Consider the following 23,750-nt stretch of genomic DNA (forward strand, 5'->3'; position numbering starts at 1 on the left):
TCTACAACAAACATAGACAAGAAAAAAATACTATCAGGTACTAAGTTCATGATAAATTTAAGTTCAATTAATCATATTACTTAAGAACTCCCACTTAGACAAACATCTCTCTAGTCATCTAAGTGATCACGTGATCCAAATCAACTAAACCATGCCCGATCATCACGTGAGATGGAGTAGTTTCAATGGTGAACATCACTATGTTGATCATATCTACTATATGATTCACGTTCGACCTTTCGGTCTCCGTGTTCCGAGGCCATATCTGTATATGCTTAGGCTCGTCAAGTTTAACCTGAGTATTCCGCGTGTGCAACTGTTTTGCACCCATTGTATTTGAACGTAGAGCCTACCACACCCGATCATCACGTGGTGTCTCAGCACGAAGAACTTTTGCAACGGTGCATACTCAGGGAGAACACTTCTTGATAATTAGTGAGAGATCATCTTAAAATTCTACCGTCAATCAAAGCAAGATAAGATGCATAAAGGATAAACATCACATGCAATCAATATAAGTGATATGATATGGCCATCATCATCTTGTGCTTGTGATCTCCATCTCCGAAGCACCATTGTGATCACCATCGTCACCGGCGCGACACCTTGATCTCCATCATAGCATCGTTGTTGTCTCGCCAATCTTATGCTTCTACGACTATCGCTACCGCTTAGTGATAAAGTAAAGCATTACAGGGCGATTGCATTGCATACAATAAAGCGACAACCATTGGCTCCTGCCAGTTGCCGATAACTTGGTTACAAAACATGATCATCTCATACAATAAAATATAGCATCACGTCTTGACCATATCACATCACAACATGCCCTGCAAAAACAAGTTAGACGTCCTCTACTTTGTTGTTGCAAGTTTTACGTGGCTGCTACGGGCTTAGCAAGAACCGTTCTTACCTACGCATCAAAACCACAATGATAGTTCGTCAAGTTAGTGCTGTTTTAACCTTCGCAAGGACCGGGCGTAGCCACACTCGGTTCAACTAAAGTTGGAGAAACTGACACCCGCTAGCCACCTGTGTGCAAAGCACGTCGGTAGGACCAGTCTCGCATAAGCGTACGCGTAATGTCGGTCCAGGACGCTTCATCCAACAATACCGCCGAACCAAAGTATGACATGCTGGTAAGCAGTATGACTTGTATCGCCCACAACTCACTTGTGTTCTACTCGTGCATATAACATCTACGCATAAAACCTGGCTCGGATGCCACTGTTGGGGAACGTAGTAATTTCAAAATTTTCCTACGCACACGCAAGATCATGGTGATGCATAGCAACGAGAGGGGAGAGTGTTGTCCACGTACCCTCGTAGACCGAAAGCGGAAGCGTTATAACAACGCGGTTGATGTAGTCGTACGTCTTCACGGCCTAACCGATCAAGCACCGAAACTACGGCACCTCCGAGTTCTAGCACACGTTCAGCTCGATGACGTTCCCCGGACTCCGATCCAGCAAAGTGTCGGGGAAGAGTTCCATCAGCACGACGGCGTGGTGACGGTGATGATGTTCTACCGACGCAGGGCTTCGCCTAAACACCGCTACGATATGACCGAGGTGGAATATGGTGGAAGGGGGCACCGCACACGGCTAAGGAACGATCACGAAGATCAACTTGTGTGTCATGGGGTGCCCCCTTGCCCCCGTATATAAAGGAGGGAGGGGGGAGGTGCGGCCGGCCCCTAGGGGTGCGCCTGGAGGAGTCCTACTCCCACCGGGAGTAGGACTCTCCCCTCTTGCCTTGTTGGAGAAGGAAAGGGGAAGGGGTAAAGAAGAAAGGGGGGCGCCACCCCCCCTTCCTTGTCCTATTTGGACTAGGGGGGAGGAGGCACGCGGCCTGCCCTGGCCGGCTCCCCTCTTCTCCCTTAGGGCCCATGTAGGCCCATTAACCCCCGGGGGGGTTCCGGTAACCCCCCGGTACTCCGGTAAAATCCCGATTTCACCCGGAACGATTTCGATATCCAAATATAGGCTTCCAATATATCAATATTTATGTCTCGACCATTTCGAGACTCCTCGTCATGTCCGTGATCATATCCGGGACTCCGAACAACCTTCGGTACATCAAAAACTATAAACTCATAATATAACTGTCATCGTAACGTTAAGCGTGCGGACCCTACGGGTTCGAGAACTATGTATACATGACCTAGAACTGTTTCCGGTCAATATCCAATAGCGGAACCTGGATGCTCATATTGGTTCCTACATATTCTACGAAGATCTTTATCGGTCAAACCGCATAACAACATACGTTGTTCCCTTTGTCATCGGTATGTTACGTGCCCGAGATTCGATCGTCGGTATCTCAATACCTAGTTCAATCTCGTTACCGGCAAGTCTCTTTACTCGTTCTGTAATACATCATCTCACAACTAACTCATTAGTTGTAATGCTTGCAAGGCTTAAGTGATGTGCATTACCGAGTGGGCCCAGAGATACCTCTTCGACAATCAGAGTGACAAATCCTAATCTCGAAATACGCCAACCCAACAAATACCTTCGGAGACACCTGTAGAGTTCCTTTATAATCACCCAGTTACGTTGTGACGGTTGGTAGCACACAAAGTGTTCCTCCGGTAAACGGGAGTTGCATAATCTCATAGTTATAGGAACTTGTATAAGTCATGAAGAAAGCAATAGCAATATACTAAACGATCAAGTGCTAAGCTAACGGAATGGGTCAAGTCAATCACATCATTCTCCTAATGATGTGATCCCATTAATCAAATGACAACACATGTCTATGGTTAGGAAACATAAGCATCTTTGATCAATGAGCTAGTCAAGTAGAGGCATACTAGTGACATTAAGTTTGTCTATGTATTCACACATGTATCATGTTTCCGGTTAATACAATTCTAGCATGAATAATAAACATTTATCATGATATGAGGAAATAAATAATAACTTTATTATTGCCTCTAGGGCATATTTCCTTCATAGGTACGAGGGACTTGCGCGTGGCCTCCTACTGGATTGATACCTTGGTTCTCAAAAACTGAGGGAAATACTTGCGCTACTCTGCTACATCATCCCTTCCTCTTCGGGGAAAACCAACGCAAGCTCAAGACATAGCAAGAAGGATTTCTGGCGCCGTTGCCGGGGAGTCTGCGCAAAAGTCAACATACCAAGTACCCATCACAGTCCCTTATCTCTCGCATTACATTATTTGCCATTTGCCTCTCGTTTTCCTCTCCCCCACTTCACCCTTGCCGTTTTATTCGCCCTCTCTTTCCCAATCTCCTCCTCTCTTTTTCCGTTTGCCTTTTTCTTGCTTGTTTGCTTGTGTGTTGGATTACTTGTTGCCATGGCACAAGATAATACCAAATTGTGTGACTTTACCAATACAAACAATAATGATTTCCTTAGCACTCCGATTGCTCCTCTTGCCAATACTGAATCTTGTGAAATCAATGCTGCTTTATTGAATCTCGTTATGAAAGATCAATTCGCCGGCCTTCCTAGTGAAGAAGCCGCTACTCATTTAAATAGCTTCGTGGATTTGTGTGATATGCAAAAGAAGAAAGATGTTGACAATGATGTGGTTAAATTGAAGCTATTTCCTTTTTCGCTTAGAGATCGTGCTAAAGTTTGGTTTTTTCCACACTTCCTTTTTTTTTAACCCTACCATTCCATTACGGAATTTAGTTCTTTTTGAAGATTAAGAAAGATCCGAAATAGCTTGAAATACAAAATATTTTTTATGTATCCTTAAATGATATAGGGTTAAATGTTAAATGGGGGTTCTTATGTTCTTATGTCTCATAAAAATTGTTTGTTACGTCAGAATCTGAAGAAACTAATTCTGTATGGAGAAACAAAAAATCTCTCATTTCCGACGCGAATAGATTTTTTTTATTTCGAAATAAAGGTTCTTGTCTTGTGGGGAACGATGCACAAATTTTTGGAATCCGGCCTAAAAATAGTATTGATTCTTGGAACAAGTGCAAAGATGCTTTTATCTCTAAGTATTTTCCTCCTGCTAAGATCATCACTCTTAGGAACGATATTATGAATTTTAAACAACTTGATCATGAGCATGTTGCCCAAGCTTGGGAAAGAATGAAATTAATGATTCACAATTGCCCTACTCATGGTTTGAATTTATGGATGATCATACAAAATTTTTATGCCGGTTTGAACTTTGCTTCTAGAAATCTCTTAGATTCAGCCGCGAGAGGCACTTTTATGGAAATCACATTAGGAGATGCTACAAAACTTCTTGATAATATTATGGCTAATTATTCTCAATGGCACACTGAAAGATCTACTAATAAAGAAGTGCATGCGATAGAAGAAATTAATGTTTTGAGTGGAAAGATGGATGAACTTATGAAATTATTTGCTACTAAGAGTGTTTCTTCTGATCCTAATGATATGCCTTTGTCTACTTTGATTGAGAATAATAATGAATCTATGGATGTGAATTTTGTTGGTAGGAACAATTTTGGTAACAACGCGTATAGAGGGAATTTTAATCCTAGGCCTTATCCTAGTAATCCTTCTAATAATTATGGAAATTCCTACAACAATTCTTATGGAAATTTTAATAAGATGCCCTCTGAATTTGAGACTAGTGTTAAAGAGTTTATGAATTCACAAAAGAATTTTAATGCTTTGCTTGAAGAGAAATTACTTAAAATTGATGAATTGGCTAGGAACGTTGATATAATTTCTCTCGGTGTTGATTCTTTAAAGCTTAGATCTATTCCTCCTAAGCATGATATGAATGAGTCTCTCAAAGCCATGAGAATTTCCATTGATGAGTGCAAGGAAAGAACTGCTAGGATGCGTGCTATGAAAGATGCCTTTATTAAAGCGTGTTCTTCCAATTCCTACGAAAATCAAGACAAAGATCTAAAAGTTATTGATGCATCCCCCATTAAATCCTTGTTTTGCAATATGAATCTTGATAATGATGAGATTGATTATGATTCACCTTTGCCTAGAAGGCGTTCTAAAAATTCGGAGTTTATAGATCTTGATGCTAAAATTGGTAAAAGTGAGATTGAAGAAACTGAAACTCTAGATAATAAATTTACTATTGCGGATTTCAAGGAATTTGATTATGATAATTGCTCATTAGAAAGTTGTATTTCCTTGTTGCAATCCGTTGCTAATTCTCCTCATGCTTATAGTCAAAATAAAGCTTTTACCAAACATATCGTTGATGCCTTGATGCAATCTTATAATGAAAAACTTAATTTGGAAGTTTCTATACCTAGAAGACTTTATGATGAGTGGGAACCTACTATAAAGATTAGAATTAAAGATTTTGAGTGCTTTGCTTTGTGTGATTTGGGTGCTAGTGTTTCCACGATTCCAAAAACTTTATGTGATATTCTAAATTTCCATGAACTTGATGATTGCTCTTTAAATTTGCACCTTGCGGATTCCACCATTAAAAAACCAATAGGAAGGATCAATGATGTTCTCATTGTTGCAAATAGAAATTTGGTGCCCGTAGATTTTATCGTTCTTGACATAGATTGCAATCTTTCATGTCCCATTATTCTTGGTAGACCTTTCCTTAGAACGATTGGTGCAATTATTGATATGAAGGAAGGGAATATTAGATTCCAATTTCCATTAAAGAAAGGCATGGAACACTTTCCAAGAAATAAAGTCAAATTACCTTATGAATCTATTATGAGAGCCACCTATGGATTGCCTACCAAAGATGGCAATATCTAGATCTATTCTTGCTTTTATGCCTAGTTAGGGGCGTTAAACGATAGCGCTTGTTGGGAGGCAACCCAATTTTCTTTGTGTTTTTTGTTTTTGTTTCTGTTTAGTAATAAATTTATCATCTACCTTCTGTTTAGATGTGGTTTTATGTTTTAATTAGTGTTTGTGCCAAGTTAAACATATAGGATCTTCTTGGATGATAGTTATTTGATCTTGCTGTAATTTCCAGAAACTTTCTGTTCACGAAAACAATTGTTAAAAATCACCAGAACGTGATAAAATAGTGATTCCAATTGATGCTGATCAATAAAAAAATTGCCTAGGTCGTCCTATTTTGGCTGATTTTTTGGAGTTCCAGAGGTTTGCGTTAGTTACAGATTACTACAGACTATTCTGTTTTTGACAGATTCTGTTTTCCGTGTGTTGTTTGCTTATTTTGATGAATCTATGGCTAGTAAAATAGTTTATAATCCATAGAGAAGTTGGAATACAATAGGTTTAACACCAATATAAATAAAGAATGATTTCATTACAGTAACTTGAAGTGGTCTTTTGTTTTCTTTCGCTAACGGAGCTCACGAGATTTCTATTGAGTTTTGTGTTGTGAAGTTTTCAAGTTCTGGGTGAAATTCTTTTGATGGATTATGGAACAAGGAGTGGCAAGAGCCTAAGCTTGGGGATGCCCATGGCACCCCCAAGATAATCCAAGGACACCAAAAAGTCAAAGCTTGGGGATGCCCCGGAAGGCATCCCCTCTTTCGTCCACTTCCATCGGTAACTTTACTTGGAGCTATATTTTTATTCACCACATGATATGTGTTTTGCTTGGAGCGTCTTGTATTATTTGCGTCTTTGCTTTTTAGTTTACCACAATCATCCTTGCTGTACACACATTTTGAGAGAGCCATACATGAATTGGAATTTGTTAGAATACTCTATGTGCTTCACTTATATCTTTTGAGCTATATAGTTTTGCTCTAGTGCTTCACTTATATCTTTTAGAGCACAGTGGTGGATTTGTTTTAAAGAAACCTTTGATCTCTCATGCTTCACTTAGATTATTTTGAGAGTCTTAAATAGCATGGTAATTTGCTAATAATAATAATATGCTTGGTATTCAAGAATTGTAAAACTATCATAGGAAGTGAATTGAATACTAAGAAAAGTTTGATGCTTGATAATTGTTTTGAGATATGGAGGTAGTAATATTAGAGTCATCCTAGTTGAGTAGTTGTGAAATTGAAAAATACTTGTGTTAAGGTTTGTGATTCCCGTAGCATGCACGTATGGTGAACCGTTATGTTATGAAGTCGAAGCATGATTTATTTATTGATTGTCTTCCTTATGAGTGGCGGTCGGGGACGAGCGATGGTCTTTTCCTACCAATCTATCCCCCTAGGAGCATGCGCGTAATACTTTGCTTTGATAAACTTATAGATTTTTGCAATAAGTATATGAGTTCTTTATGACTAATGTTGAGTCCATGGATCATACGCACCCTTCCACCCTTCCACCATTGCTAGCCTCTCTAATACCGCACACTTTTCGCCGGTATCATACACCCACCATATACCTTCCTCAAAACAGCCACCATACCTACCTATTATGGCATTTCCATAGCCATTCCGAGATATATTGCCATGCAACTTTCCACCGTTCCGTTTATTATGACACGCTCCATCATTGTCATATTGCTTAGCATGATCATGTAGTTGACATCGTATTTGTGGCAAAGCCACCGTTCATAATTCTTTCATACATGTCACTCATGAATCATTGCATATCCCGGTACACCGCCGGAGGCATACACATAGAGTCATATTTTGTTCTAAGTATTGAGTTGTAAGTAAATAAAAGTGTGATGATCATCATTATTAGAGCATTGTCCCAGTGAGGAAAGGATGATGGAGACTATGATTCCCCCACAAATCGGGATGAGACTCCGGACGAAAAATAAAAAAATATAAAAAAAGAGGCCATAAAAAAAGAGAGAGAAAAGGCCCAAATAAAAAAATGATGAGAGAAAAAGAGAGAAGGGACAATGTTACTATCCTTTTACCACACTTGTGCTTCAAAGTAGCACCATGATCTTCATAATAGAGAGTCTCTCGTTTTGTCATTTTCATATACTAGTGGGAATTTTTCATTATAGAACTTGGCTTGTATATTCCAATGGTGGGCTTCCTCAAATTGCCCTAGGTCTTCGTGAGCAAGCAAGTTGGATGCACACCCATTTAGTTTCTTTTGTTGAGCTTTCATACGCTTATAGCTCTAAGTGCATCCGTTGCATGGCAATCCCTACTCACTCACATTCATATCTATTAATGGGCATCTCCATAGCCCGTTGATACGCCTAGTTGATGTGAGACTATCTTCCCCTCTTTTTGTCCTCTCCACAACCATCACTCTATTCCACATATAGTGCTATATCCATGGCTCACGCTCATGTATTGCGTGAAGATTGAAAAAGTTTGAGAACACCAAAAGTATGAAACAATTGCTTGGCTTGTCGTCGGGGTTGTGCATGATTTAAATACTTTGTGTGGGGAAGATGGAGCATAGCCAGACTATATGATTTTGTAGGGAATAACTTTCTTTGGCTATGTTATTTTGAGAGGACATAATTGCTTAGTTAGTATGCTTGAAGTATTATTATTTTTATGTCAATATGAACTTTTGTATTGAATCTTTCGGATCTGAATATTCATACCACAATTAAGAAGAGTTACATTGAAATTATGCCAAGTAGCACTCCGCATCAAATTTTTTTTTATCATTTACCTACTCGAGGACGAGCAGGAATTAAGCTTGGGGATGCTTGATACGTCTCCAACGTATCTATAATTTTTGATTGCTCCATGCTATATTATCTACTGTTTTGAACCATATTGGGCTTTATTTTCCATTTTTATATTATTTTTGGGACTAACCTATTAACCGGAGGCCCAGCCCAGAATTGTTGTTTTTTGCCTATTTCAGTGTTTCGAAGAAACGGAATATCAAACGGAATCCAAACGGAATAAAACCTTCGGGAACGTGATTTTCTCACCGAACGTGATCCAGGAGACTTGGACCCTGCTCCAAGGAACAACAGAGGCAGTCACGAGGGTGGGGGGCGCGCCCTCCCCCCCAGGCGCGCCCCCCTGCCTCGTGGGCCCCCTGTTGCTCCACCGACGTACTCCTTCCTCCTATATATACCTACGTACCCCCGATAGATCAGAAACGGAGCCAAAAACCTAATTCCACCGCCGCAACTTTCTGTATCCGCGAGATCCCATCTTTGGGTCTGTTCCGGAGCTCCGCCGGAAGGGGATTCCACCACGGAGGGCTTCTACATCATCACCATAGCCCCTTCGATGAAGTGCGAGTAGTTTACTTCAGACCTTCGGGTCCATAGCTAGTAGCTAGATGGCTTCTTCTCTCTTTTTGGATCTCAATACAATGTTCTCCCCCTCTCTTGTGGAGATCTATCCGATGTAATCTTCTTTTTGCGGTGTGTTTGTTGAGACCGATGAATTGTGGATTTATGATCAAGTTTATCTATGAACAATATTTGAATCTTCTCTGAATTCTTTTATGTATGATTGAGTTATCTTTGCAAGTCTCTTCGAATTATCCGTTTGGTTTGGCCAACTAGATTGGTAGTTCTTGCAATGGGAGAAGTGTTTAGCTTTGGGTTCAATCTTGCGGTGTCCTTACCCAGTGACAGAAAGGGTTGCAAGGCACGTATTGTGTTGTTGCCATCGAGGATAACAAGATGGGGTATTTATCATATTGCATGAATTTATTCCTCTACATCATGTCATCTTGCTTAAGGCGTTACTCTGTTTTTAACTTAATACTCTAGATGCATGCTGGACAGCGGTCGATGAGTGGAGTAATAGTAGTAGATGCAGGCAGGAGTCGGTCTACTTGTCTCGGACGTGATGCCTATATACATGATCATACCTAGATATCCTCATAACTATGCTCAATTCTGTCAATTGCTCAACAGTAATTTGTTCACCCACCGTAGAATACTTATGCTCTTGAGAGAAGCCACTAGTGAAACCTATGGCCCCCGGGTCTATTTTCATTATATTAATCTTCCTACGCTTTTATTATTACTTTGCTCTTTACTTTGCCTTTAGTTTACTTTGCATCTTTATACCAAAAATACCAAAAATATTATTTATCATCTCTATCAGATCTCACTCTCGTAAGTGACCGTGAAGGGATTGACAACCCCTATTCGCGTTGGTTGCGAGGAGTTATTTGCTTTGTGTAGGTACGAGGGACTTGCGCGTGGCCTCCTACTGGATTGATACCTTGGTTCTCAAAAACTGAGGTAAATACTTACGCTACTCTGCTGCATCATCCCTTCCTCTTCGGGGAAAACCAACGCAAACTCAAGACGTAGCACTGACCGCAAATTAAATCTGGACTGCTGGTACGGGCGCCCATGAGCTAATACAACGATTCTCAATCAGACATGACAAGAATGTAAAAAAGAGCACGTACCTTGATGCGGAAACTGTTGCCGCCTACCAAGTGAAGACCAGCAGGTGCGCTGCTCCGCCATGGACCTGTGCTGGCTTGAGTCCATGTCCGCCGTTGGCCGCTGCTCGCATTCGTCCCACCCATCGCCCAAGCCGGCGTTAGGAGCAACCTCAATAGCCTTGCCCACCTTAATGACTCCACACCACGAGATCGAATCAAGCATCATAGAGTTCGGGGAGGAGTAGCATTTCCACCGTCAGCTCCTCGCTGATGCATCAATGTAGAGTGCGGGGAGGACACGGAACGTAAATACCTGGGGTTTAGCGCTGGTGGCGGGAACGACCGACACGGCCTCCTTGCGCCGCTCCTTGCTGCCCGCCCTGCTCTAGGGATCCTAGTGCCCTGCCCTAGGGTTACTCGTTGGCGGCGGCGTTTCTCTCAAGAAAAAAAGCACGTCTCATGTCCGGCTTGTGCAGGAATCCATCACCAAGTAGGATCAGTAGTTCCGTCCCGAATCGGTTATGTTGCAAGTCCTAGCTATAGCTATATATACGTATTACCCTGCACCCCTATAAACTGTACACCCAGAGACCAATAGAAAGATCAGCGGGCACGAGGCATGCCCGTGTGTATCAATTTCTTGCGCGTATCCGTGTTGCTTCTAGTAGATCGATACTACATCAACCGTGGTTAGCCAGCTACGTCCAATCTATTCGAGTGTTTTCGTCTGCGTACGTGTTTTTCTGGTATATACTTCAGAATTCACTAATTCAGTCAGTCGGGGGCGGGATGTCTAAGCGAAGAAGGCAGGGCGAGGAGGATGAGCCCAACTACTACCACGACCGCAGCGGCAACAAGGAGAAGAGCCTCTATCTGGTTCTAGACGACTGGCACAAGGGCTTCACCATCCGCAAGATCGATGCCGACAGTCCCGACCTCAGCGCCCCCCTGCCCTCCGGCTAGTGTCACCTGAGCGTGGCCGTGCCATGAAGTTCGCAGCCCTGGGCAGCTACATCATCGGCACGAGCAACATACACGCCGGAACCCTCTTCTACGACACTGACACCGCCGGACTGGCCGTCGGCCCTCCCGTTCCAGACGCACTGCTTTGTGGCTCCAACACCTTCCTGACCTCCGGCGCCGGTGAAGCGCTGTTCGCGTTCGCCTTCCACTTCATGGAGCGGCCTGTGTCCTTTGAGGCGATGGCGAAGCCGCCGCCGACGGAAGACGACGACCTGCTGCCCACCGACTGGTCCTGGAAAAGCATGCCGACGCCCTTCACCAAGGACGAGATGATCTTCTCCTACGCGCTGCACCCGGACGGGCGCACCATATTCGTGTCCTCGTGGAGCAGGGCGGTCTGCGGCACGTACTCCGTCGACACTAGGAGCTGCAAGTGGAGGCGCCATGGGGAGTGGATGTTGCCTTTCAGAGGCCGAGGCTACTTCGACGCCGAGCTAGACGCATGGGTCGGGCTGCACGAGGACGGCGACGTCTGCTCCTGCCAGGTTGCCTCCCGCAGCGGCGGCACCACGCAGCAGCCGGAGTGGAAGATGGCCGACGAGCGTAGGATGTGGATCCCGTGGCATCAGCTGGAGTTTCGCCTGCGTCGGATGTGACGGCGCGGGCGGAGTACCGAGGAGTCGCCGGCGTCGGCCAGGGCCTGGGGCACATAGGAGTCCTCCTAGTCAAGGGGATCGGAGAGAAGATGATGGCGGCGCGAGGACACATGAGGGCAGGCATCGAGAGGATCGGCCGTCCAGGCTCGTGACGAGGGCAGCGATTGGAGGATCGCGTTAATGGTACCGTGTACAAAAATCCCATCAAAGCAAGTAAAATATACCATCAATCCTTGATTGATTCTGATTTAATTTTTATAGGCATTTTCGGATTTGTAGGGCATGTGCCCACGATCCTCGCACGCCGTACCTTTTTTTGACGTGTATGATTCATGATAAGAAATGAAAATCACATCAATGTAAGGAAATATCCCATCAATGCTTGATTGATTGTGATTAATTTTTTTATATGGTAACTAGTCCGATGGGTTTATGTGGGCGGTGAAGCGAAAAGGCAGGTGGGAGGGAAGACGAAAAATAACCGGTCAGAAAAAAATGAATTGATTGTTGCCTTGTACGTTTGGTTTTGGTATTTGAAGATTGATTACCATCCATTAGTTGGGTTACCAAAGAATAAATCAATCACCATATGTGAATTCATTGTGTTACCAAATAAACGTTGGGTTTGTCCGGCCAGTGGAAAGGGGGCGAATAAAAAACCGATGAAAAAAAACCGACGAAATTGGGAGAGGGAGGACAAAAAAAACCGGACGAAAATGGTGGGACGAAAATAAATCCGGAACGGAGACTACCAACTGAGACATTAAGAGTAGAGATGCGTATAGTGTGCTGAGTTTCCGTTGGTTCTGTCACGCCATCCGCACCATACGTACATATGCCAGCAGCCCTGTTCCTCTCCTCCTCTCCAATGCGTACGTACCAGCTCCACCATTTCCAACATGCATGGCACACAACCCACCGAAAACCCAGCACACATGGATGGAAGTCTCTGCTGTACGTACGTACTGCTTGAGATTGAGAGCCCATGTCGCCATCACGGAGGTCGCGGGTGGTGCCGTGCGTGCGTGCGTTGCGTGGAATGGGGCCCCGGGAGGGATGGAGGTGGAGATTTCCTTCGGGGTTTGAATCTCCGGCGAAAAAGAGAAGAGAAGCGTTCACCCGAGACGGCCATCGCCGACCGCACAAGGGAGAGGGAGTCAGACACCGTGATGTGGATCTTTTTTTAAAAAAAAAACGAGGCAAAGGCGCACAAGGCGCCTAACAATCATTCATTTATATGCAGTTTACATGTGTAATGACATATCCCTGATGAGTAATGTCTGCAATGATCTGAATTTGTTTTTTTTTATGCTGAACATTACAATAGCTAATCCTATAACATTGTTCGGGAAATAAATCCTGAGACCCTGCATGCTAACTTGTCCGCTACGTGAGCCTCACAATTATGAGCTCTAGGAATATGAAACACCTGAACCTGTCTTGATGCAGTGGTATTACAGAAGTTCGTCAGAATGCTTCTTTTTTGCCAATGTCCAGGCTGAGAATTAGGAGATCTTGTTGCTGCTGCTTTGATAAGGACTGTCGCTAGATTGATTCCATGTGCCTCCGCCTGAATTTGCTGATTGTGTGTGTGATTATACTTTCCATTGTTTGGTCTCTCTCATGTACCTGAAAAAAAAACCAATTCCTATTCTTACGTGTACTAAAAATAATGTAATTAGGATGCACACAGCCAACAACAATGCACACACATAAAAAAGTCAGCAAATAGCAAAGTCATGTAAGACTCAAGCTATGCATAGGCGAGAAAAAAATAACCTAAATGACCAGATCTGCGATCAACAACCTACGATAATGACCATATTTGCACCAACAATCCCATGACATCACACAAACGACGAGGTTCTGCAATAGCAATGCCTTCAAGAAGGGCGCGACACTCATGCTCTGTCATCACCGGATCCAACCACTCGTGGGCAGATTCTAGATTTTCACCTTAAAAAACCAGACCGAGCATATTCAAGCAATGCTTTCAACTTGATAATGACGTGAAAACATCTCCACTGCCAGAAAACAAGAAGGAAAATGCCCAATGCTTTTTTTTGAGTGAATGCCCAATACTATTGACAACTAGGTATGTGTCATTTTCATCGATTTAAGACGAATAAAGTTACCAGATTATCCGGAGAAAAAACCCAGTGGAACCCTAGACTACAAAGCCCATGTGGAACATAACGGGGTAATATGGGGCATTAAGTGTAATACGAGATCTGCCAGATTACTATTCTAACGTCGAGCAGAGCGACTTTGGCCCTGTTTGTTCCAGCTTCGCTTGGATTTTAATCATCCGTGGATTCGCTTCAATGTCGAAGCTGATTCTAGGAATCAGCTTCGCCACCGAAGTACACTTTGAGGTGCTTCAGGAAATTGTACTAAAAATGACCCAAATGCAAATTCAGCTTCACTGACAAAGCTGATTCCAAATAGCTGTTTGTGTCAGATTCCAGATTCGGCTTCACTGGCAAAGCTGAATCTGGTCCCAAAATTCGAAACAAACAGGGCCTTTGTGTTGTGTAGTAGAATGAACGCTATGTACGTATCGATGATCTCTTATCACTAAGTCACTTTGCTACCTGGCTCGCCTATAAAGATGAGCAGGCAAGGCGCAAACTCAATCGCTGACTTTAACTGTTATGTTGTGTACTTTATAGCCTTTTATTTTAAAACCCTTTCTCACGTTCTTTCATCGTCTTTCGATCACATATTTCCAATAATAAAGAGGGTGTGGTTTCTGGATTGCCTCAAAGAGTTTGAGAAGTTTTAAGGGTCAAAAAGCGGTCTCTCCCTTTCTCCCCTCCACACGAAACTACTCTGAGGTGACTAGGGCTTCTCCTCCTCCCATCGGCGTCGCCGCTGGTCCGCCTCACCTCCCATGGCCATTGGGATGTGGAGGTGTGTAGGACCACAACCCCTCGCCGGCGAGAGGGTTTTCGCTCTTGTTTCTTGTTTGGTTTAGGGTCTTGGTTGGGGCTGCGTGGCAGCGATGATGTGCCCTGGTAGGAATAATGTCTCCAACGTTCGATCCCCGACCCAATAATGCATCTAGCATCATCGGAGGGCGTGTGGTGATGTATCTCTGTCGGATCTCGCGGGATTCGATTTGTGTTGTTCTTTGGTGGATCTGTTTGGATCCAGTCTTTGGTTGTGTGTGTACAAATTTTTAATTTGATCCTTTCGATCTGCGGTTCCCTTCATCAACGACGGATGTTGTTCTTGTGCGTCGATTTCGTGGGGTCTTAGCACGACGACTTCTCGAGTGTCTACTATAACAACGTCTGCTGGACTTCGACGAGGAAAGGGGGATGACGACGGCACGCATTCGGCTTGCTCAAGTGTTGTGCTGGTAGTCGTCGGTATGGTTCACAAACTTTGGTTGCAATCTTTTCTTATTTCTGGTAGTATGTGTAATGCCATGACAGATGAGGAATAGATTGGAATTTTTCCGGCAAAAAAGAAGAGTTTGAGCAGTTTTTTCAGGAAAACAAATTGAGCAGTCTTGTCGGAGAAAAAAAGAGAAATGGTCGGAAATGGTATGGAACGAACGTTCGTGTTTGGAGTTGCACGCGCGATGCGCTCCTGCCCGTCCGATCGGCCTTGCTCTGCCAGTCTACCCCTATCCCCACTTCCCCAGCCGCCTCACACTCTCTCCCATGCCCAGCCGCCTCACCTGCTCCCTTCTCGCCGTCGACCTCTTCCGCGGCCCGCCACGGCGAGAACGGAGCTCGGACTTGTGTTGCTGCTCTCTCTCAGACCCCCATTCCGGTGAGCAGCCTCACTCTCTCCCCCGTCTCCTACCAGACTCGACTCTTTCTTGCTCTCTCTCCCAGATCCCCATTCCGGTGGCCGTTTTCTGCTCGAATCAAGCTGCGTGCGTGTATTCCTGCCGGCGGCCTTCTCCGTTGGGGTTCGGTTTGATGTGGTGTACAGCGAGGAGGCCGTGGGCGACCTGCTCGCCACCCTCAACCAGCTATCCGGCCCGGACACAACCATACTGCTCGCCATCCCATCCTAGCCGATTCCATTCCACCATCGATCCCTGCTGCTGAATGAATGATCAAGTGTTTCTGTGAATGAATCAGCAGACATGGTGGGGTGCTTCTTAATTAGAGGGGGGCCCATGGCGGAGGGGAGGCGAGACGATGTGAGGATGCCATGGCGGCATCCGTCAGTCTTCACAACACACAATGCGGACGCGAGGTACGACACACCCAGCCATTTCCCCCGCAAAATCACATAGTCCCGGACTGGAGTAGGTCGAAAGGACGCAGTTTTGTTGCTAGTACATCAACGATTCATTTCTGTGGCGTTTATCTTGGCTGGCATTTCCCCAGAACGGAACGGGGTTGCATCTCCCCAAACTAAATGGCCTCGTTCTCGCCCCGCCACGGTAGGGGATGCCCGTGTCGTGTGTTCCAATGCCGCGAGAATCGGAGGCAGGCAGGGGCAGGGGCATGGGGGTTCAGGTTGTAACCACTACAGCGACAAACTATGTCAGTTGCAGTAGCAAACTGCATCATGCCAATTTTGCATACCATGTCGCCTATAATGCTGCCTAACAATATCACTTTTTTTTTTGTATACCATGTGCACTGCACACACCATGTTAGGCAGCAATTGCGTTAATAACTTCAATCAACAAGGTGATTTAGGAGTACATACACAACAGCTGGTGAGCTGTTTTATGAACTGTCACTACTACTTATTCCAGTGAGTGAGGTCTTAGTTCGATCCTGCTAGCTCAGCCCCCCTCTGAATTCAATATGTTAACTGTCTGAGTTGCCAAAGCTTTTGGATCATGCTTATTTTGTTTTTCTGAATCTGTGGCTATACGTGGGAATGAGCTGCAGTCTTACAGTGAGAACTTCCGATTTATCAGAGTAGGCCATAATTTTGCCATGTATGTTTAGCACCACTTTTGTCGGTGAACCTGAATCCACAGTTATTATAAGCTTTCATCACTTCTGTACAACCTAAGGCAATCATGGGAAGAATAACTAAACAACACAGGCATGGGACATACCAAGTCCCAGGCAGCAACACCCTAGGGCCATTAGCCCTGGCCTTTGCCCACAACCTCACTTCCTCTTTGACCCTGCCATGATAGCATGCACAAAGCGGCCCTCAACTACGAAAGCACCTCAAACCAAATCTGTTGTGCCAAGGGACAGTCAACTAACAGGTGTTGCATAGTCTCCTGACGCTGATCACAAAAGAAGCCTGAAGAGCCACTCTCTCGGCAGTTGCAACAGTCCGTGGTGGCGAGCCTCTGAGGAGCTCCAAGCTTCCAAGAGGCAGAGCAGGAGGCGCCAAGGAAGGCGGTGGTGTAGCGTCAACTATCAAGAACTGGGTACATTGCCGGGTACATGAAGATGCCCAACACACCTCGCTTGTCAGCGATGTGCCTACGGAGCCTCCCGAACCCCCCCTCACCCCAATTCTCTCCAGCTGAGTTTTTGAAGCGCCAGAACTTGACACCGTTGGAGTCCGTGTCATAACTCACAATCAGCACGTAATGCAAAAACAGCTCTTCGCCAGGTAGAGCTGGTGGCGAATCAATGATGCCTCCCTTGTATTCGTTGAAGCTCTTGGGGCACTGTAGACGCACAATGACCGGCTGACGTGCCACTGCCTCCTCCAGAGATTGTTCTGTCGGGCTCATGATTTTGACAAAGCCTGATATCTTGGCCGCTACTTCCTTGTTCTTCTTGCAGCCTAGAATGCGTTCTCGGTCCATGTACGGGTACGTTGATTCGCTCGACAGTCCGTGCTTCTGTACATACTCCAGAGCAGTCTCGCTGTAGCCACCCCTGCACCCGAAGTTCTCTGTGTCGCAATCAATCAACTCTTGTACCGACAGCATAAGTTTCTCATTTGTCTTCATATAATGCAGAGCCTCAACAGCAGCTACAACCGCCATTGCCCAACAACAATCTGCCACAAGGAGTTAAAAATCAATTGAGACGCTTAGCACAATAATGACAAACTAGTAATAAATAATCAAGATCGAGATGTTTACCACAATGGACTTGTGTCCTCACTGTACGGGAGACGACGCCAGCCTCAACCCAGTCAACTCTCGACGGTCGTAATTGTAGCTTATCAATGCAAGGCGATGAGGCGTCAAGAGCACTGGGTAAAGAGCTGGTGACACGGCTGGTCATACAACGAACTGAAATTCTGATAGCGGCAAATGAAGCCATCACAATGACGAGTCTGCGATCCCTACAGAAGGAAAGGTAATTCAGTTTCTTTGGGTGATTTTATCTAGTTTTACAAATTTGTTGTTTTTCGTTCGATGTAGCAAGAATTCAATTCAATTGAACATTGTGACTCTTTTATCAGTTCATGCTTCAGGTGAATATTTTGATTCTTCATTTATCTTATGGCATGTTATTATTCATGCTGATTGAATGACGGATTGATGGATTTGTCTTTACCTAAGTTATTCTGTTTACCATGTAGTAAGACATCACCATCACTAAATTAACGGCAATATATAATGCTTGGTTATTTCAACTGTTTCTTCTATTATTTGACATCAGCTAACATGGATGTGATGCAATAATGCAATATATACATCCACCATATCACTATATCAGTGTGTTTGATATAGGCATATAGCCTGTCTATCATCAGTTCAAGCCAAGTCTTATCTTATAGCTAGTTATTAACATTTCTTGCAATCATAGAACCATGTCTAATTTGTAGTGCCCGCTTAAACCAAACCTCTTTTAGTGCGCATTCATCGCTCCTGTTTCCAGTACTGAATGATCGTGAAAATAATAATGCTAAAGCTTGTTACTGGACCCAATTCTTCTGTTACTAAAATTGAAATGGCAAGGTTTGTTTAAATTATTGTGCTGGACCTTTTCTTATATTAACTTCCTTGCAGGTTCAAAATCCTCACAGTATCAAGTACAGTGGTACAATTCAAGGGCTTAAGTATATATGGAGAACCGAAGGCCTTCGTAGACTGTTTAAGGGCAATGGAATAAACTGTGCAAGGATCGTCCCAAATTCCGCTGTGAAATTCTTCAGCTATGAGCAAGCATCAAGGTGTGTTCTTGATTGCAATTACTCTTGCCTTACGTAACTGCTTGCGTCCCACCACCTAGTTATTTGTAGTTTGCACTTTGCAGAACTTACCTCTGTTGTATGATGAGACAGTTTTGACCTGAAATCGGTTAGGAGCATTTCTTTATTACCCATATATTGACATGTTTCATTTTCATGTAAGCTATATTTGACGTGTTATTTTCATCTGTACCATTTTTACAGGGGTATTTTCAACTATATGTTCTTGATTGTATGTTTTTTCCTTTATCCGTACTACCTGTATTTTGTTTCTTTATAAGTGAAAAACATGCCATCATGCTATACCACACATGATTCTATTTTTCAGTCATGTCTACATGGAAGCTCTACTTGCTTTGCCATTTTGTGGAAATAATGCAAAAACGTTTTTAATTTGTGAACTCAGAATTTTCACCTCGCATTAATGGCCTGTCCATCAACAACCAGAAGTTATGAAACTGTTTATGTTCCTATTCTTTTTTTATCTAATCTTACATGAACTTGATTGAATCTGAAGCCAACCACTGTATTGTCTTTGTTGCGAAAAAAAAATGAATTGCGATGTAGGAAATGGAAGTATCATTCGTGCATGAATTGGGTGCCGTAGTTGTATTTGTTTGATCATATGTGTAACATTCATTTCTTGACCTATATGGCATTTTACACCTTAGTCAAATGTTACTTTAAATCCAACTTCTGTCGTTGCCTGAGGCATAAACATTATAAATGTTGTTGCTCACCAAATTGAACATGAAAATGCCTTCTTTTCATAATCCATAAGTCAGTGGGAATGAAAAGCCCCAGGTTGAACACCGTTGTGTGAGCGGTTACATATAGTTGAAGACCTGCTTGTTCAATATCAGACTGAATTTGCTCTGCTCCACATTTACTTAAAGAACTCATGTTTTATTGTCTTGTCATACATTTTTTGTTTGAGGAACTGTTGTCAATACATATAGATACAAGTTAATGGAAGTCTCTCGTTTCAATGGTCACATGTTAATATGTTGAACAGAGAATGCTCAGCCTAGTCCACTCTTGCGCCTTGGAGCTGGAGCCACAGCTGGCATCGTAGCCATGTCTGCTGCTTATCCCATGGATATGGTTAGGGGTAGGATTACTGTTCAGGTACCGTTTAGATTTCGTTGCTTTCTGTCATCATGATACTGTAGACGTCAATCGTTGGTTATTACGTGCTTAAATTTCATTCCATATGCTATTTTAATGGAGAATAATATCACATCTGCAGGCAGAGAAGTCTCCCCGTGGTATGTTTCATGCATTGGACACAGTGTACTGTGAAGAAGGCTTTCAGTGCTTTATACAGAGGGAGGCTTCCGTCATTGATTGGAGCTGTAGGTTCCTCTTAACTAGTACTCCCTCCGTCCCAAAATATAAGAATGTTTTTAACACTAGCATAGTGTCAAAAACGTTCTTATATTCTGGGACAGAGGGAGTAGTAATCAGCTATACTATTTATGTGATGTGTCTTGTTGATGGGTTCTTACCACTTTATACTTTGTTTCCTTCTTTTTGTAGGTCCCTTATGTTGGACTTAACTTTGATGTATACGATTCTCTGAAGGACTGGCTCCTCTGGACAAATGCGCTTGCAAAGTACAACGGGTTTCACATAGTAACAAGGCTTGGATGCGGAGCTGTGGCTGGAACCATAGGGAAGACTGGCATACCCTCTTTGATGCTGTCAGGAGAAGAATGCAGATTTTTTTTTTTTTTGAAAAAGAGAGCGGCCTCTCCGATTTCTATTTATCAGAAACCATAGCGTCTTGGAACAAACATAAGAGAAGCTGAAGCTAAGGAAATGAGAAGAATGCAGATGGTTGGCTGGAACCTGGAATCACGCTGCTTCTGTTGTTACTGGAGAAGGCAAAGAGGCATTCAGGAAGAATGCAGATGGTCGGCTGGAATCACACTGCTTCTGTTGTTACTGGAGAAGGCAAAGAGGCACTCCAGTACAATGGTATGACTGATGCATTCAGGAAACTGTTGGCCACGAAGGATTTGGTGCTCTGTTCAAGGGTCTTGGGCCCAACTCAGTGAAGGTAATGTTTCTAATGAACAATACAGATGTCTATAAAGCTTCCAGGGCATCTCAGTATCGCTCTTCTCTAATTCACCCCTGCGTTGCTCTTGGCCCTTTCAGCTGGTGCATTCCATAGCTGCATTCGTCACGTACGAGGATGTTCTTGTAGTAGAAGTGAGGATAGACTAGCCCTGTCTGTGTTTATCAACTTGTATTTTTGTAGGTGTTGAGTTGCTTATTTTTGTTATGCAGGGCGAGTACAAGGACAATTGGACTGACCGAGGCTCCATTCAGCACAAGAAGGCCCTCGCAGCCCCTGTCGATATATCTATCCTACTACTGGTCAAGGCCCTAATTGTTGCCGCACCGCACTCTTGGGGAAGTAATAAGTTGGCTGGTGAAGACCCTAATTGTTGCCGCACCGCACTCTTGGGAAAGTAATAAGTTGTTGGCATTTCCTAGTCTGCCTGTTTGTAATTGGTGACTTGTAAGTCCCATTTGTCTACAGCCACTGGGTGTTGTATCACTAGTAGTTTCCATGAGCATGAGTGATGAAATGTCACTTGACGAACAACTATTTTTGCCTAGTTTCTGATATTATGTACTGAATTTATGTAAATTTTGCTTCTGGGCTTACATAGCTTGTTGGTGGGTCGATTGATTCTCCCAGTAGAAACCACGTAAACAAGAAGAGGGTTATCAGTACTAATTTTGATTTGCACGTTCATGATGATTTTATTCCATGTGCTTGCTATAGCCAGAGGGGAGGATATCAGATGATACCATCACTCAAATGCTCCCATGATACCAATTCAAAATTTTCAATTTTAGACGTGTCAAAAAAATTCGTGAATGTTTCATCCCATATGTATCTACAACCCCTAAAAAGTTCAGATCAAAATCCGAAATACACAAAGAGCTAAGGTGGCTGGCAACAATTTTTGGTTTACTCGTGTAGAACATTTATTGGTCAACGTTTACGACGTCTTGATGTAAGTAGTAAATTGTGTTTAGCAGTTCAATAAATTGTGCCCGGTTTCAAAAAAGGAAACGAAAGTGGAGGCTTTTTTTTGTAGACTAGCTAGCTAGTTCATTAAGGCTTTCTTTATTTCTTGGTTACGATGTACTAGTAGCAGTGTAAAAAAGAGGGTTAACGTTTAATGTACCGTGGGAAGAAGTGGAAGCGGTGGCCGGAGGTGGCGGCAGCAGCGACACCCCTCGCCCTCTGCGACTGCTGCTACAACGCAACGAAACCACACAGGCAAAAGAGTAATGAGGGTTTTTGGATCAAGAACTGCCTCAAGAAGTAAAGAAATTGTTGGCTTTGGATCAAGAAGTGGGTCAATAAGTAAAGAAATTTGTGGCTTTGGATCAAGAACTGCGCCAAGAAGTCAAGAAATTGGTGGCTTTGGATCGTAGGGAGAGAAGGGCGTACGTGGGCAAGGGTTGGGCTTCTGCCGGCCGGAGTCGGCGTCGGCGTCGACGGCGATGGCGATGGCGGAGACTGGCCGTAGAACCGGCGATGCGTCCTCTGCGACTGCTGGCAGGTGGCAGCCGGCCCAAGAAACGTGAGGATTTGGTCGCAAACGCACCGTATTGGTTCGTTTCGCTTTGGCTGGATTGGAAAGGGAGATCATACGTGTGCAAGGCCGGCCGGCGTCGACGGCGGCGGCGGCGGCGGTCGCGAATCCTGGCTAATCCGGCGCCAGTGAAGCCTCCATGCACGTAGGAGTGCGCCGCACTTCTTGGACGGCGGCAGCGCTGGCTGGCCGTCGATCCAGCGCGAGAGAATAGACGTCGACGGCGGCGTCGTCGACGACCTAGCCTGGGCCTGCCGACCCAGCAAGGAGCGCAGCCGTGCGAGGCTGGCCGGAAGCGCCATCGCATCGCGGACGCGGACGCCGGCCGGGCGAATCTGGTCTAGGAGCAGCCCGCGATCGCGTCGCCGACTAGCCGTAGAGGCCTCCTGCCTGCGCCGACGGCCAGCGCGGTGGCGTCTCCGTAGGCCGTAGCCCTGTGCGACGGCCGGCGGTGGCTGATCCGCGCGTACGTACGAAGCAGCTGGCCGGCGGAATCGAAGCTAGGAGCTCGCCGATCTCCTCGCTCAGATGCCTCCTCTCCTAGCCGTAGGGTTTCCAACCTTAGCAGCTGCCGCCGGGAAGATAAACTAGCCGTAGGACGGACCTCCCGGAAGTTGGTCTACCACGCTCGGCTGGGACGAAAAAAATAACGTGACGGCCCGCGTTTATTTGGGCCGTGGGCCGTGAAGCTGGCCATCCCTCTTTCTTCTCATGGTTCCTTGAGCAATGCAAATGCAACGGGAAAAAACATAATAACGAGGGGTCAAACGTTCGATAGAGCACACCTTTTTGAGCTATTGCACGGCTCACAGTAACCTGCATTTCATGGACCCAAGCTAATTTTTTTAAATGCATTTCATGGACTTAAACATAAAACGTGATTAATTGCCCTCTTCACTTTTAGGATACCACTGACAGGAACAACATATGATGATGGCTCCCAGCCCAAGCCCCCACCACCCGACACTGGTTAGGCGTCAAAGCCCATACATGATCTTCATGGACATGCGCGTCCACTTACCTCTCCACCCGAGCGCGATCTACCCAGAATCCCCTCTCTCCCCCAACCCCCCAATCTCAAATCCCTAGCGTCACCATCGCCAACGTCGAGCACCGTCATCCTCATGGGAGATGTCATCACATGCCCTTGATAATTAGGTGTCCTCGTTTCTCGGTTACCGTCGCCGACCGCGCATGCGCTCCTGTTGGTAAGCCGTCACACCATTCCT

General features: G+C 44.5%; 2 long non-coding RNA genes and 1 pseudogene across 2 annotated transcripts; all 3 read left to right on the top strand.

Annotated features, from left to right (window-relative positions):
- The first annotated feature begins 10,973 nt into the window (after positions 1-10,973).
- Positions 10,974-11,803, top strand: LOC123161698 (uncharacterized; annotated as a pseudogene).
- Positions 11,804-15,441: 3,638 nt separating this feature from the next.
- On the top strand, positions 15,442-18,056 carry LOC123183416 (uncharacterized). The gene is made up of 3 exons (XR_006492523.1): positions 15,442-15,586; positions 15,907-16,021; positions 17,715-18,056. It is a non-coding gene; the product is annotated as an uncharacterized lncRNA (long non-coding RNA).
- A 664-nt stretch (positions 18,057-18,720) lies between these two features.
- LOC123183415 (uncharacterized) lies at positions 18,721-21,602 on the top strand. The gene is made up of 6 exons (XR_006492522.1): positions 18,721-18,880; positions 19,914-20,026; positions 20,148-20,253; positions 20,438-20,960; positions 21,062-21,115; positions 21,194-21,602. It is a non-coding gene; the product is annotated as an uncharacterized lncRNA (long non-coding RNA).
- Positions 21,603-23,750: the final 2,148 nt, after the last annotated feature.

This window comes from Triticum aestivum, chromosome 1D, assembly GCF_018294505.1.
Source record: "Triticum aestivum cultivar Chinese Spring chromosome 1D, IWGSC CS RefSeq v2.1, whole genome shotgun sequence".
Lineage (NCBI taxonomy): Eukaryota > Viridiplantae > Streptophyta > Magnoliopsida > Poales > Poaceae > Triticum > Triticum aestivum.